The sequence below is a fragment of the Pseudorca crassidens genome, chromosome 1 (assembly GCF_039906515.1).
Source record: "Pseudorca crassidens isolate mPseCra1 chromosome 1, mPseCra1.hap1, whole genome shotgun sequence".
Classification (NCBI taxonomy): domain Eukaryota; kingdom Metazoa; phylum Chordata; class Mammalia; order Artiodactyla; family Delphinidae; genus Pseudorca; species Pseudorca crassidens.
In genome coordinates, this window is record NC_090296.1 from 75,161,863 (window position 1) to 75,178,524 (window position 16,662).

At 40.7% G+C, this 16,662-nt stretch overlaps 1 long non-coding RNA gene across 2 annotated transcripts in view; it reads left to right on the top strand.

Moving 5' to 3' along the window:
- LOC137226278 (uncharacterized) overlaps positions 1–16,662 on the top strand; it is a 96,696-nt gene that overhangs the window by 18,759 nt on the left and 61,275 nt on the right. Inside the window, exon 2 of one of the 2 annotated variants that reach the window (XR_010944280.1) lies at positions 7,662–7,837. The exons of the other annotated variant lie outside the window; for it this stretch is intronic. This is a non-coding gene — a long non-coding RNA (uncharacterized lncRNA). The remainder of the gene's footprint in view (positions 1–7,661; positions 7,838–16,662) is intronic. 2 annotated transcript variants of the gene reach the window in all.

Sequence of the window (16,662 nt, forward strand, 5' to 3'; positions counted from 1 at the left end):
CAGCTCTAACTTGATCTAACCATTTCCGTTGCCTGTTCATTTGCTAGTAAACTTCTGGAATTCCTTGGCAGACTCTCTTCCACATTTTGTCTAATAAACTAGAAAGAAAAAGTGTTGCATGATCTGGAATAAAACTCAGAAAAGTTAAGTGACATTTATCTAATGTTATAAAGTTATATATATGAGACACTTTGGTTCATATATGTAAACAGGTAATAGCAACTAGCGAATTCATGAGTCAGAGTAATGTTAAGTACAATGATTTGTTTGATATAGTCATTACTGACAGTCTCAAACAGCTACTGACATAGTTGTCTGAATTTTTAACAGTGAGTGATAACTGCCCAGGTGCCACATTTCTGGCTGTATAGAACAGTGGCTAAGCATGAGGATCATCTCAGACTGCCTGGGTTTGTATCCTGATGACACTACTTACTAGATGTGTGTCTTTAGGCATGTCAGTTACCTTTTCTGTGCTGTAGTTCTCTCATCTGTAAAAGTACCACATGGGGTTCTCATGAGGTTTAAGTGAGATCATACACAATTTTTAGAGTGGTGCCTGGCACATGAGAAGCACCCAATAAACATCAGTTTGGGGGCTTCCCTGGTGGCGCAGTGGTTAAGAATCCGCCTGCCAATGCAGGGGACATGGGTTCGAGCCCTGGTCTGGGAAGATCCCACATGCCGCGGAGCAACTAAGCCCGTGTGCCACAACTAGAGCCCGGGAGCCACAACTACTGAGCCCACATGCCACAACTACTGAAGCTCGCGTGCCTAGAGCCTGTGCTCCGCAACAAGAGAAGCCACGGCAATGAGAAGCCTGCGCACCGCAACTAGGAGTAGCCCTCGCTGACTGCAACTAGAGAAAGCTGGCACGCAGCAACGAAGACCCAACATGGGCAAAAATAAAAAAAACGAAAACCAAACAACATCAGTTTGCACTTGAGTGATTGTTATTATCATCTTAAGCTGCAGATTCATCCTTAACAAAAAAATTCCATAACAAATCTAATCAGCTTTCTTGTCTTGGTTCTCCTATCGACATCATGAGCTTATTATTTACTACTAAAACTGTAGAGAGACCATCCGTTTGCTTCTGCATTAGTTTGAAACAGATGAGATTGAGTTGACCTATTCTGCAAAAATAGCTGGTTGGGTCCAGCCGCAGTTTTCTTCAGTCCCATTTATTTTTTCATCATTACCTCGCTGGAAAGTTGAAACTACTCTTCATAGATACCAATGTTCCACTAATCTGACCCAGTGTCTGCTGACAACTTTTCAATCATTGTAGTCTATTCAGTTCTTTTTACTCTAGAGGAATTTCTCTGGTAAGCAAAACCGAACTGAGCAATTTCAAACACATACTTAACTTCCATTAAAAATAAAAGACATCCTGTTAATGAAGAAAGACTGAGTGATGTTGGGTGGAACTCTGAATTGGGAGCCAGAAGGCCAGAATTCAAGTTTCAACACTGCAGCTATTTGCATATATCTATTGTGTATCTTCTGTGTGTAAAGCAATATGCTTGCCAGGCATTGAGGGGATTCAAAAAAAGGATTCAAACAAGTGGACTTTCTTCTCAGAGTGTTACAACCTGGTTGGAATAGCAAAGCAGCTGTGATAGGAGACTGAATGAAATAAATGCAGAATCCAGCATCCATCCCATTGTATGCTGGAGGAAAGAACGAAACTGTAATAAGGGCCTGGAGGAAGGGTGCCCTGGGCAGTCAGTGCCTCTTCCACACACTGTGTGCTCTCCTTTGTATCACAAAGTCTGGAAACCTGGGAACAGGATTCCCCAGACTCCTTTGCTTTCAGCCTTCTTGCTGTAGTTTATGTTCTGCCAATGAGGGGCTCTTGGCAACTGTGCAAAGCAGAAGAGAAGCCCGAGGCATTTACCCCATTCTCTTCTGGCAGTGTTGGTAAGTGGATGTATGAACTTCTTGTATGTGAGTTTTCACAGTGGCCCTGGTGCTCCCCAGCTGATTCAGGGCTGTGAGGTCTGTGTGAGCAATAGCTTCTAGCAGGTTCCTGACTGCTTGGAAGCAGCAGTGTCTCATTCAATACTCACTCTCTAATAAAACTAGGTCTTCTGTAGTGCCATGCTCTTTTTTACCTCTGAGTCTTTACTCATCTGTCCCCTATCACCTATGTTGTCCTTCCTTCCACTTCCTTTGTGTTTTATTCGTTTTTATGGCCCAGCAGCTAGTCAGTGACTGTTGCATATCATGCAACCAAACTATATATATATATTTTTTTTTTTTTTTTGCAGTACACGGGCCTCTCACTGTTGTGGCCTCTCCCATTGCGGAGCACAGGCTCCAGACGCGCAGGCTCAGCAGCCATGGCTCACGGGCCCAGCCGCTCCGCAGCATGTGGGATCTTCCCGGACCGGGGCACGAACCCGTGTCCCCTGCATCGGCAGGCGGACTCTCAACCACTGAGGCTCCAGGGAAGCCCCCAAACAATATTTTTTGAATGAATAGATGAAGGAATGAAAGAAAGAAGAGAGGTTACAGGCTTAAGCAGATCTATAAATGGGATGGGGGTAGTGAACACAGTGGAGAGAGTAGGATATGAAGAGACAAAGCAGAGTAACAATTGAAGGGGTTGGAAATGGGAAAAGAATAAATGGAAACGTGGCTCTTCACTGGCATAATATCACTGGGTTTTTAATAATCTACTATTTGTGAAAAAAAGACAAGCCCCATGGTTTGCTAACTATGTGAGCATTTGTTAAAGTATAAAGGTAAGATGGATGAAGAAACGGGTCTGCTACAGTTTGAGGGTAGGAAGAAGGAATTGTCTGGTGGTCAGCTGGTGTGGAGATGACCTATAGAAGAATGTAACAAAGGAGATCTCAAATAGGAAGACAGGTTCTATACAAGAATGATGGGGAAGGACACCCAGGTTTAGGTAGAGTAGATCATAGTGATACCAAGCAGGGCCCTGTGGGGATCCTGCGCACAAAGCCTTTCTGTATCCCTCCATTTCTTTGATTACCTTCATTCAGCCTCCATGACCTTCCCTGAGTTCCAATGGGCAGATTCAAGCAGTTGTTAATTAGGGAAAGAGGGGGATGCAAGACAAGGGAGAAACAGAGTCGAGAGAAAGAATAGTGCAGCCTTGGGGCAGAGTCCTGGTTACCCATCAAGGGATACACACCACAATATCTTTCAGCTATTCTGCAGATACTGAAACCCCGTCCAGATGAGAGAAGTTAAGGATTAAAGATGGTATGCTGCCCACAAGCATGTAGACCCCAGACCAGTTGGAACCTGAAGGCTGATGATGCTGACTCCTACTTACCTCACCACTAACCCATCAGAAGAACATCTATGAGCTGATCATGTCCTCTTTGAACCATTACTATAAAACTTATCCAAGTTGGGACACACAGCTTTGAGGGCATTAGCCTGCTCTGGCCCCCTTTGCCTGGCAAAGCAATAATGCTATTCTTTTCTTTCTTTTTTTTTTTAATAGAATTTATCTATTTAAATTTTATTTTTTAATTAATTTTTTTTTTTGGCTGCGTTTGGTCCTGTGGCTGCTCAAGCTTTCTCTAGCTGTGGCGAGTGGGGGCTACTCTTCGTTGCGGTGAGCGGGCTCTAGGCACACAGGCTTCAGTAGTTGTGGCAGACAGGCTCAGTAGCTGTGGCTTGCAGGCTCTAGAGCATAGGCTTAGTAGTTGTGGCGCACGGGCTTAGTTGCTCCACGGCATGTGGGATCTTCCCAGATCAGGGATCGAAACTGTGTGGACTCTTAACCACTGCGCCACCAGGGAAGTCCCAAAGCTATTCTTTTCTACTTCACCCAAAACTCTTGCCTCCAAGATTCAATTTGGCACTGGTGTAAAGAGAAGCTGAGCTTTCGGTATCAGTAATATTGGTATAGTGCTTTACACTACTGAAAGTGTTTTTCAGGTGCATTATCCTATTTTATCCTCATTGCAACCTTGTGAACAAAGTATATACTATTAATACAAATAGGTTTGCTTGGAAAAGCAATGTGCTTATTGTGGAAAATTTAAATACATAGATCACAAAGGAAAAAAATAGAAATCACTCTTAAAGCCATCATTGTTAACATCTTGATGCTGGCCTCTCAGAGCTTTTCGATGCCTGTTTATCTCTAAATTAAAAAATGGGATGTTATATACTTTAACTTTTTTAACAAATAAATTTATTTATTTATTTTATTTTTGGCTGTGTTGGGTCTTCTTTGCTACGCACTTGCTTATCTCTAGTTGTGGTGAGTGAGGGCTACTCTTCGTTGAGGTGCGTGGGCTTCTCATTGCCGTAGCTTCTCTTGTTGCAGAGCATGGGCTCTAGGCGTGTGGGCTTCAGTAGTTGTGGCACGTGGGCTCAGTAGTTGTGGCACAGGGGCTTTGTTGCTCCGCGGCATGTGGGATCTTCCCGGCCCAGGGCTTGAACCTGTGTCCCCTGCATTGGCAGCCAGATTCTTAACCACTGCGCCACCAGGGAAGTCCCCCTTTAAATTGTTTTTAAGCTTGCTTTTTTTTTTTACTTAGGGCATTGTGAACATATTTTCATGTCATTAAATATTCCCCTGTGCATAATTGTTAATGGCTGCATAATATCCCATTGTCTGGTTAAGTAAATTATAGTATAAACTAGTCATTTACTGCTAGCATTTAGTTGACTCCAGTTTTTTACTTTTGCAAACAATATTGAGATGAATGTCCTTGCAGTTAAGTCTCTGCACATATCTTTTTTTTTTTTTAACATATCTTTAATTATGTTCTTAGGATAACTGCCTAAAAGTGTGTTGAATGAAAAAAATGCACACTCTGAAAGTTGAGAATTATGTTTTATTGACTTACTGAGGACTTAAGCCCAGGAGGCAGACTCTCAGATAGCTCTGAGGAACTATTCCAAAGAGTAAGGAGAAGTCAGGATATATAAGAATTTTTGCAAAAACAAAACAGAAACGAAAAACAGCCCAGGTAATTGGAACATCAAAAGAATACTGTCAAAGAAAACCAGACCTCAAGTTATGAATTTAGGGTTTTTCTGTGTATGGGAAGATTCAAGAGCCTAGGCTCATTGAAATTATTCCTTTGATACACACCTTATCTAGGGCCAGTATCCTGTTTATCTCCATCCTGAGTTCCCTTAGGGTGCACCATCAGGGCTGGCCGCAGTAGCTGATGGCTGCACCATCCTTTGTTTACTGATATGACAGGCAACATTCTTTGTCCACAGGGCCTCCTCTTGGTCATAGATTTGACCAATCTTTGGGAGGCATTTCATGACTAATTTTGTCCCGTGACACTAGGAAGGTTCATTCCTAGATCAGGGGAAGATTCTGTTGATAGGCCACTTGATGTGCTAATTTTTTGATTAGGCCCTGCTGATGATCTAAAATTCTCTGATAATATATTATGATCCAAGGAATGTTTTCCCTTGCTGCCTCTTCCCATATCTAGAGTTGCACTATTATGTAGAGTTATATATGATCAACTGCCTCAAGACATTTAGCCATCATTAATTTTGTTGAAGGCCTGGTTATACATTTGTTAATGCAAGAGACAATAATCTTATAAAACAGACAGGGTATAAGTAATACAGCTAGTAACATTAATAAAGTCATAGTTGCACAGAGAGGCACAAGGTGTAATTTGAAAACAAGAGAGAACAAATTAAAACATGATTAGTATAACTAGCTGTAATCTGATAACAAAAAGTCATCAAGTACACAGGGGTGTCAGGGAGGCCAAATTCTGGAAAGATCAGGTAGAGAGAAAAAGACACGTGTTTCATCTTCGTTTACAAGGTAAACTTTATCAACTTGTTGTATGCCATACTGTAAGAGGATTTTTGGAAAACAAAGTTTTGTTTTCTGGAAAACAAAGATTAAAAGCCAGTATATTTCAGAAAGAAGTTGTAAAATTATAAATCATTTATCAGTTCCTTTACTCCCATGTAATTAATTCCTGTTGATCTGGATGATGTCGTAGATTTTCCATTAGAGTTTTGTAATTTCTTATCCAGTTCAGTGGTATGATCTAAAAGTTATCAGAAACTTATATTTGTCAAAAATTTCTTTTTATAAATCTTTTTGAAGATCTTCATTTTCTAGAAGCATCAGAGTAAAACAGTGATTGTCTATAAGTCTTTGACAAGACTTCGGTGTGGTTAAAGTTCTGATTACAATGTAATCAACAAGAAACTTGGATATTTCTGTGACATACAACATTTTAAAATAACTAGAATTACAACTGATAATATTATACCAAGACATATCAGAATTTTATGAATTATATAACTTTTAGAATATCTATGTTAATGACATCTAACCTAAGATTTTTTTTTAAATTATTTATTTATTTTTGATTGCATTGGGTCTTTGTTGCTGTGCTCGGGCTTTCTCTAGTTGCAGCGAGTGGGGGCTACTCTTTGTTGCGGTGCACGGGCTTCTCATTGCGGTGGCTTCTCTTGTTGCAGAGCGTGGGCTTCAGTTGTTGTGGCATGCAGGCTTCAGTAGTTGTGGCATGTGGGCTTCAGTAGTTGTGACTCGCGGGCTCTAGAGCGCAGACTCAGTCATTGTGGCACATGGGCTTAGTTGCTCTGCAGCATGTGGGATCTTCCTGGACCAGGGCTTGAATCCGTGTCCCCTGCGTTGGCAGGCAGATTCTTAACCATTGTGCCACCAGGGAAGCCCTAAGATGATTTTATAACCACTTTTTGATAATGTTTCCCATGTAATATAACATAAATAAACCTAATTAGTTTTAATATCTCTCTTTGGGATGTTTCAAGGCCCTTTGAAGCATCCCAAAGTCAGCTGGAAGTCAAAAGAACTTTATTTAAAATTCGATACTTGGGAAGTTTGTCAAAAAATATCAAAAAGGTTTCAAAACACTTGGTCATATAGGATCATAGGTCACTGTGAAACTGTTGTTGAACCCAGGTTTGTGTGCCTGATGCACAGTGGGACCAAAATAACTGAAATGTCAGTTTGGGATGGAGAAAGGTATATTGCAGGGCCAAGCAAGGAGAATGGGTGGCTCATGCTCAAAAGACCCAAACTCCCCAGTGGGTTTCAGGAAAGCTTTTTAAAAAAATTTAAGTGTAGTTGGTTTACAATGTTGTGTTAGTTTCTGGTGTGTAGATTAAGTTATACATATGTATTCTTTCAGATTATTTTCCACTACAGGTTATTACAAGATATTGAATATAGTTCCCTGTGCTATACAGTATGACCTTGTTGTTTGTCTATTTTATGTATAGTAGTGTGTTTTAATCCCAAGCTCCTAATTTATCCCCACCCCTCCCCCGCCTTTCTCCTTTGATAACTATAAGTTTGTTTTCTATGTCTGTGAATCTGTTTGTTTTGTAAATAAGTTCACTTGTACCATTTTAGATTCCACATATAAGTAATATCATATGGTATTTGTCTTTCTCTTTCTGACTTACTTAGTATGATAATCTCTAGGTCCATCCACATTGCTGCAAATGGCATTATTTCATTTTTTATGGCTGAGTAATATTCCATTGTATATATATACCACATCTTTATCCATTCGTCTGTCGATGGACATTTAGATTGCTTCCATGTTTTGGCTCTTGTAAGTAGTGCTGCTGTGAACATTGGGGTGCATGTATCTTTTTTAAAAAATATTTATTTATTTGTTTAGGCTGCGCCAGGTCTTAGTTACGGCATGCGGGACCTTTGTTGCAGCATGTGTATGTCTTAGATGTGGCACATGGATATCTTAGTTGCAGCATGCATGCAGGATCTAGTTCCCCAACCAGGGATCAAATTTGGGCCCCCTGCATTGGGAGTGTGGAGTCTTACCCCCTGGACCACCAGGTAAGTCCTGCATATATTTTTTTAGAGTTTTCTCTGGATATATGCCCAGGAAGGGATTGTGGATCATATGGTAACTCTATTTTTAGTTTTTTAAAGGAACCTCCATACTGTTCTCCATAGTGGCTGCACCAATTTACATTCCCAACAACAGTTTATGAGGATTCTCTTTTCTCCACACCCTCTCCAGCATTCATTATTTGAAGACTTTTTGATGATGGCCATTCTGACTGGTGTGAAGTGATACCTCATTATAGTTTTGATCTGTATTTCTCTAACAGAGATGTTGAGCATCTTTTTATGTGCCTGTTGACTGCCTGTATATCTTCTTTGGAGAAATGTCTATTTAGGTCTTCTGCACATTTTTTGATTTGGTTGTTTTTTTGATATTGAGCTGTATGAGCTGTTTGTATATTTTGGAAATTAAGCCCTTGTCAGTCGCATCATTTGGGAATATTTTCTCCCATTCTGTAGGTTGTCTTTTAATTTTGTTTATGGTTTCCTTTGCTGTGCAAAAGCTTGTAATTTTAATTAGGTCCCATTGGTTTACTTTTGCTTTTATTTCTTTTGCCTTAGGAGACTGACTTAAGAATGCTTTGCTATGATTTATGTCAGAGAATATTTTGCCTATGTTCTCTTCTACTGGGGAAGCATTTTTAAAGACAAGGTGAGGGAGGGGAATAGGAGGATGTGTGATCAGCTCATGCACAATTCTGATTGGTTGATGGTGAGGTTGACAGGGCAGTGTCAATTAACATTATCAGTTCTCAGGCTCCAGTAGGTCTGGACATGTTCATGGTCATCAAGTAGTTAACTTCTTCCATTTGGTGGGGGTTTTAGCATCTGTAAAACAGTTTTCCTAGCCCAACTGCTATTTTTGTCATTACATGTTCACATCCTTTAAATTATTAATTCTCTTTTTTTTCTAACATTTTAAAAATTGTATCGTTTGCTTTTTTAAATTGAAGTATAGTTGATGTACAATATTATATAAATTACAGGTGTACAATACAGTGATTTACAATTTTTTAAAGGTTATACTCCATTTATAGTTATAAAATATTGGCTATATTCCATGTTGTATCAATACAATACATCCTTGTAGCTTATTTTATACCTAATAGTTCGTACCTCTTAATCCCCTACCCCTTTATTGCCCCTCCTCCTTTCCCTCTCTGCACTGGTAACCACTAGTTTGTTCTCTATTTGTGAGTTAGCTTCTTTGTTATATTCACTAGTTTGTTGTAGTTTTTAGAGTCCACATGTAAGTGATATTATACAGTATTTGTCTTTCTCTGTCTGACTTATTTCGATGATTAATTCTTGAACAAGGCTTTTGTGACTCAGGGGAGGCCTGGGAGACCCAGCTTTTCTACAAAGAGGAGGCAGGCAGAGGATGTGGGGAGAGAGGTCTGTCCTGGGAAGGCCCCATAGAGTCCTGCTTGGTTACAAAATAATACTTATTCACTTAACCAAAGTGACAAAAGATTTCAAAAAACAGATGCAGATCACTTAAAGGCAAAGAAGCTCACACAATCTGTTATCAAAAGCAGTATTCTAAGAAAACTTTGTTCTCTTAACAGAGAGAAGAACGAAATCCAGTCCTGCACCAGCCTACTTTTAATAACAATAGCCATTCGCCTAATTAAGTTTAATCTGATCCCAACCTGACCATGCATAAAACTCCTTTTTCAGGGCTCCCTTTCTACAAACCTTCTACAACTTTCTGTATCTATATTAGTTCCTTTTTCCATCCAGAAACAACCAGTTGTAGGACAAAAATCACTGTTTACCCTTAACACAATGTACTTCCATTCCTCATACCTTCTTTTGCTGAAAGTCCCGTTCTCCTTGCATACTGAAATGTTTCCCTTAATATATTTTATTAGCTTTAATTACATATTACAAATTTAACCCTTAAAAACTTTAATCTCTAGTGAAAACTGACAAGGAACAAGTAATTGTGAATTGTTTGTCATACCAGAATTTTTTAAAAAAATTATTTATTTATTTTTGGCTACATTTGGTTTTTGTTGCTGCTTGCGGGCTTTCTCTAGTTGCGGTGAGCGGGAGTTCCTCTTCGTTGTGGTGCATGGGCTTCTCATTGCAGTGGCTTCTCTTGTTGAGGAGCACAGGCTCTAGGTGCATGGGCTTCAGTAGTTGTGGCACGCAGGCTCAGTAGTGGTAGCTCGTTGGCTCTAGAGCGCAGGCTTAGTAGTTGTGGTGCACGGGCTTAATTGCTCCACAGCATGTGGGATCTTTGCGGACCAGGGCTTGAACCTGTGTCCCCTGCATTGGCAGGGAGATTCTCAACCACTGTGCCACCAGGTAAGCCCATCAGTATTTTCTTCTTTTTTCTTTTTAATTATTTTATTTGGCTGCATTGGGTCTTCGTTGCTGCACACGGGCTCTTCTCTTGTTGCGGTGAGTGGGGGCTACTCCTTGTTGCGATGCACAGGCTTCTCATTGCGGTGGCTTCTCTTGTTGCGGAGCACGGGCTCTAGGCGCACGGGCTTCGGTAGTTGTGGCATACAGGCTCAGTAGTTGTGGCTCGTGGGCTCTAGAGCGCAGGCTCAGTAGTTGTGGTGCATGGGCTTAGTTGCTCTGCGGCATGTGCGATCTTCCTGGACCAGGGCCCGAACCCGCGTCCCCTGCATTGGCAGGCAGATTCTTAGCCACTGCACCACCAGGAAAGCCCCCATCAGCATTTTCTGATTGGAATAGTCCATAACCAGGAGAAACATCCATTTTCTCAGAGAATAATTTCTTTCTTCAATGTGGTACAAGATGTGCGTCTAATAAACCCAAACACCTTTAGCTTCCCTCTTGTAAGGAGACAAAAGTAGGCAAATTTAGACTTGTTTAGCAATTAATATTCCAGTATTTTATATTATTTGAAATGACCTGGATATTCTATGAATTCCCATCATTTAACTTAATTTAGCAAAGCTCAAATTACCAAAAATCTGGAGAAACTATTTTAGACAGACATACCCAAAACATAATTATTCCTAAGAGTTCACCTGAAAATTCTTATCTCAGGTAACTTTAAACTTATAAAATATCACCATACCAAGTTAATTTTTTTTTTTTTGCTGACAAACTCTGCAACACAAATAATATGAACTTATTGACCTTCAGTAAACCTTGGTACAATAAAAAACATGTCTATATTGATTAAGTCAGCAAGCTTAAAAAGCTATTAATATTAATAGATATTAATTTAATATTGAATATTTCCTAGGTCACGTGAACCTGAAATTCATTCTGGCCAGTTTCCTTTATATTTAGAAATATTTAGTTTGTAAGCACTTACTTTTAAGTCAACTAAATAGAGGTCTTTTATAAATTTAATTTTGAGAGTATATCCAGAGGTAGTGACATCTCATATGTATCATGTGTACACAGACATTTAAATAGACAAAACTAGAGATCTCATAGTTTCACTTAAAAAACTTAGTTATGAATCAGATATTACAATATAAACTTACTAGCTTATAAATAACAGTTGGAAGAAGTTAAATTTATTTGCTCAGATGACTAAGGATTTACTATTTGTGGGAAAGACTTAAAATTTGTTCTTTTCCTTGATAAACCCTTAAGGAGGCTATGAATTAGGTTTTGAGTGAGGGAGCCTTCTGGGTGAGGGAGCCTTTCTAGCAGTTTGAGTTTAAAAAGGCCTTTCTCAGGCTTCCCTGGTGGCGCAGTGGTTGAGAGTCCGCCTACCAATGCAGGGGACACGGATTTGTGCCCCCGTCCGGGAAAATCCCACATGCCGCAGAGCGGCTGGGCCCCGCGAGCCGTGGCCACTGAGCCTGCGTGTCCGGAGCCTGTGCTCCGCAATGGGAGAGGCCACAACAGTGAGAGGCCCGTGTACAGCAAAAAAACCAAAAAGGCCTTTCTCTCATTTTTTTAACCTTGGTTTCTGGTTTTACCTGATTGAGCTAATTAGGCTCAGGCTCAGGTCATTGTGGGCTATATTTACATTTCTGATTTGTAGAGATTTTCAAGACAAAGACAGTTGCTTTTAAGTCTCCAAAGAACTGGTTTGTTGCCTACATGATATTAAAAGATTGATTTGCCAAACCATATTTTCTTTTATTTGCTTTTTTATATCAATGAGATTTCCAACAAAACTGAAATTCAAGAGTTCTATGTTCTAGAATTTTAGGGTTTAATTTATCATGGCTTCAAAAGCTGGCATAAGGCATTTAACAAAGGTCCTCTTTCTGAGGTTAAATCCAGAGCAAAATCTCTATTATTTTTTTTAATTTGCCCCTGAATATTGCTCCCAGTTTTTACTTTATATTGTACAGGCCCAGGTAACCCTATTGGTTTCCTTTAGTATATTTAATATTTCCTTAGGGGCAGATTCATATGCCGTGTCTTATAATACCAGGCAGAGGAAGCATTCTCCAGTGAGACATGATGTCTGTCCCACAATATACTTAGGCAAAAGAGATGGAACCATCTTACATAAAGCCCATTTAAATATACCAATTTTGATAAACTTTTACCTTAATTCTATCAACTTTTATACTTTTAACCTTAGTTTCCATTAAGATGCCATCAACAAGCCTTGGTCTTACAAGGAGTTCAGAAACATTCCTTTTTATCCCAACCATTTTATCTTTTTTTTTGTACAAAAGTCTCTGGGGTCCCCAGTGAGAGGCTGAGCCAAGGGTCTCAGGCCCTTTTCTTAATTTTTTTCACTTGATTAGTTGGCTCAAGAAATCGTTGATCAGGTATCTCACTGCAACTTTCTTCCATCCTTTTAAATACGTATATTTTAAACTGGGGTAAATAGAGCAGACTTGTTTGGGGCCCTTTAAAGTTGCTGTTGGGCTGCACTCTGTGGGCCTGCAAGCCTTGTAGTTGCCCAGCCTCAAGACCGAAGAAAGAGCCCCAAGACAGCGACAGAGACGTCAGTGGTTTAATAGACAGGGGATCTTACATACCTGCAACGAGGTCCTGGAATGACATCCAACTGTGTGTGACAGATGGCAGGCAGGACACAGCAGCAGTCTTTACTACTGAGCGGAGAAGGAGGCTACCATTTATAGGGGGAATTGACATTGGGTTGGCTCATCAGTTACCAGGGCAACCAGCAGCTGGGGCATGCCCCTCGCAGCCCCTCAGGTCAACGACCCTCACAAGGACAGATGTTCCCTTTAATAAACTAGCAGGTGGAGACTTTCTGGTCTAAAGGACAGGGGGTAAGCATGTTCACATGAGTAGGGTGCAGGTGAAGCAGAGACTGGTTGATCAGGGGCTGTACAAAGAGCAAGAGGACAGCCATGTTGAGTGGACTGACCACACAGTTAGGGACCAATAAGGGGTCCCTTTGACCCATTCAACCTTAGGTAGCGTTGTATCAAAACTTTTTTGTTTTTAATCCTATTAACGTCTGTTTTATTTATCCCCTTTCTTAATAATCATTGAAAGATTTTTATCCTTTTGGGATGAGTCCCCTTAAAATTTCCACCTTGTTGGGAGGAAGTCTCTAGACTTTACTTCAGTTTTTTCTTACTTCCCTGTTAATCAACCTAATTAATATAAATTATCCTAATGTTTTTTATTAGCACCTATAAGACTTATTGAGGGGAAGCAGAGACCACAAATAAGGATTCTCAAACCATTTTTTTAAATTAAGATAGTTCTTAGGTTAACCATTTTATATATGTATATATATTTTCCACCATCTAATCTGTTTTTTTCATAAGTACCAATAAAACAGCTGTTTATAAGGAGAGCGCTTTAAAAATTTACCAATTTAGAAGTTTCTCCAATTTAAAGGATCCATCATCTGGGCATTGATGAGATATATCTTAATAGTGATTCAAACCAATAAGACACAAGAGGTGTCCCCACAAGAGAGTATGAAGAATGCCACCTATACAAGATCCAGAAAGTTTATTCCCCCAAAAAGCCTAAGAAAGTAAAGGCCTTCCTTGTATAGCTGATACAATGAAGGTTAAGATGTCAAAAAGCTCAAGAGTTGACACAGTCAGAAAAAAGACTGCTCAGAATCCCAGTCTATTCAACTGGCTGACAAATGTACAGAATATGTGTATCTTCTGGATGGTAGAGACTAAGTTCTCAAAACGCAACACACAGGGCTTCCCTGGTGGCGCAGTGGTTGAGAGTCTGCCTGCCGATGCTGGGGACACGGGTTCGTGCCCCAGTCCGGGAAGATCCCACATGCCATGGAGCGGCTGGGCCCGTGAGCCATGGCTGCTGAGCCTGCGCGTCCAGAGCCTGTGCTCCGCAACGGGAGAGGCCACAACAGTGAGAGGCCCGCGTACCGCAAAAACAAACAAACAAACAAACAAAAAACCCAAAAAAACCACACAACACACACACACAATGCCTAAAGAAGATCAGGTGGAATATTTACGTCTCACAGGAGAGAAATGCAAGATCCACCTAGAAGGGCTTTTGTTTCTTTAAGGTCAGAATTCTTAAAAGATGTTTTATGGCCTGTTTTCTGTAACTTAACTGTGTATGCAATAAGAGCCCCATATTGACCATTTTTAGGGCAAGATTTCCTTTTATTCCCAATTAAGTAAGTACTTGTAAGTTTTTATTTTATTTAATTAATTAATTAATTTATTTATTTATTTTTGGCTGCGTTGGGTCTTCGTTGCTGCGCACAGGCTTTCTCTAGTTGCAGCGAGCAGGGGCTACTCTTCGTTGCGGTGCACGGGCTTCTCATTGCGGTGGCTTCTCTTGTTGCGGAGCACAGGCTCAAGGTGCGCGGGCTTCAGTAGTTGTAGCACACGGGCTCAGTAGTTGTGGCTCGCGGGCTCTAGAGCACAGGCTCAGTAGTTGTGGCGTGCGGGCTTAGTTGCTCCGCAGCACGTGGGATCTTCCCACACCAGGGCTCGAACCCGTGTCCCCTGCATTGGCAGGCAGATTCTTAACCACTGTGCCACCAGGGAAGACTGTAAGTGTAAGTTTGGACGAACATAAACCTGGCTGAGTGTTAGTTGGAGGCAAAAGTGTTAGTCCAGCCTCTCACCTAATCACCCAGTCCAGATTGTTCACTATCTCAACTGAACAACTCCCAGTGTCTTTCAACCGGGTTTCCCCAGTATCTTTCAACTGGGGAGCCAGGTACCTGTTAGACACTGCCAAAACTCAGGATAATAAGCCAATAATTGGGAGATCTGAGAACAAGAAGAGACTCACCCAAATTCATCTCGACTCTCTTAGGTGGTGGATGGGCACAAGAGGCCTCCTCTGGTACCAAGGCTCCAGTTCTTGTAGAGTTCAGGTGAAGGAAAGAAGTCTCCCCTGGGTCCTTTCTTTGGTTGCCAAAACTGTCGGCTGAAAAATAATGCACAACCTAAAAGTTGAGAATTATGTTTAATTTGGTGGACTTACTGGACTTAAGCTTGGGAGACAGCCCCTCAGATATCTCTGAGGGACTGTTCCGAAGAGATGAGGGAGAAGCCAGGATATATAGGAGTTTTCACAACAAAAAAACAGGTAGTTGGACATCGTAAGATTACTATTAATTAAAGAAAACCAGATACATCAAGTTAATGAATTTAGCGCTTTTCTCTCTGTGGGAAGATGCAAGACTCTGGGCTCATTGAAATCATTCATTTGATATGCATCTTAAGTATTGAATATCTAGGGCCAGTATCCTGTTTTTCTCCTTCCTGAGTTCCCCTCAGGGTGCACCACTGGGGGCTGCAGCAGTGGCTGATGGTTTGATGGCAGTAACATCCTTTGTTTAGGGATATGGCAGGTGACATTCTTTGTCCACAAGTGGAATAACTGGATCAGTAGGTCTGCACATTTCAATGCGTTTCCCCCACATTCCCAGATGGTGCTCCCGAGGAATCACACTTGCTTTTGGAGAGCATCTTTTCTCTGAATCTTCTACAACATAGGGTATTTTAATTTTATTTTGCCATTTTTAGATGTTGAAATAAACATTATTCTCATTTTTAAAAGCAAGAGTTGAGGCTGAAGGAGGCTCTCTATGGTATAGAATAGATGGTGGAGCCTGAATATATCCAGGTCAACTCTTCAACCCATGTACTCTTAGTTACTCCTCCTCCAGGGATGCACTGTCACTTAAGGGCCATATTTCCTCTCAAGTAAAATAGATATCAGATGACCTATATTATGTTGTTAAAAACTCCAACATGATGGTGGATACCATTAATTGAATATGACTACTAGTCATAGTAGGAGTTAACTAGAAGTCGTAGGAGTTTAAATAGGAGTTAAAGAGTAATTCTGTTTAGTCATCTTTCGTTAGAGCCTTCTTCATGCATTGGGTTCAGTTTAATGCTATAATAACTAAAATAAGACATTTAAAATAGTCTGTAGACAGGTCATAAAAATAACCAAAGAATTAGATGAAAGGACTTAGGAATGCAGGATACTAGGTATTGAATTAATTAGACAGGAGAATGGGCTAGGAGGAGCTCTGATCTTTGAAGATTTGATGGCCTGAGCTTGAACCAGAGGAAAGGGACTCTCAGTGAGCCTGGAGTGTTCAGTTGACACCAGGAAGTACATTTTGCAAGTGAGACATTGGAAGAGGGGGTGTTATATTTCTTGGAAGTCTCAAAGAAAGGATCCCTTCACTGTTCCCCACCCCAATACTTCCCTATGACAATTGCTTTAAAGGCAGGGAGAGAAGAGAATGGCTTGTTTGACTCTGTATATGTTAGAGAATCATGGTACATCCTGATGTGGGCTTAGCGAGGCCGCTATCATGCAGTTGGTGTCATCTGGATCTCTTTGCTAGCAGCCACCTTCCTTTTGTGTTCGTAGGTATTTCGTAGGTGGATGTAAGGGGGTGTGTG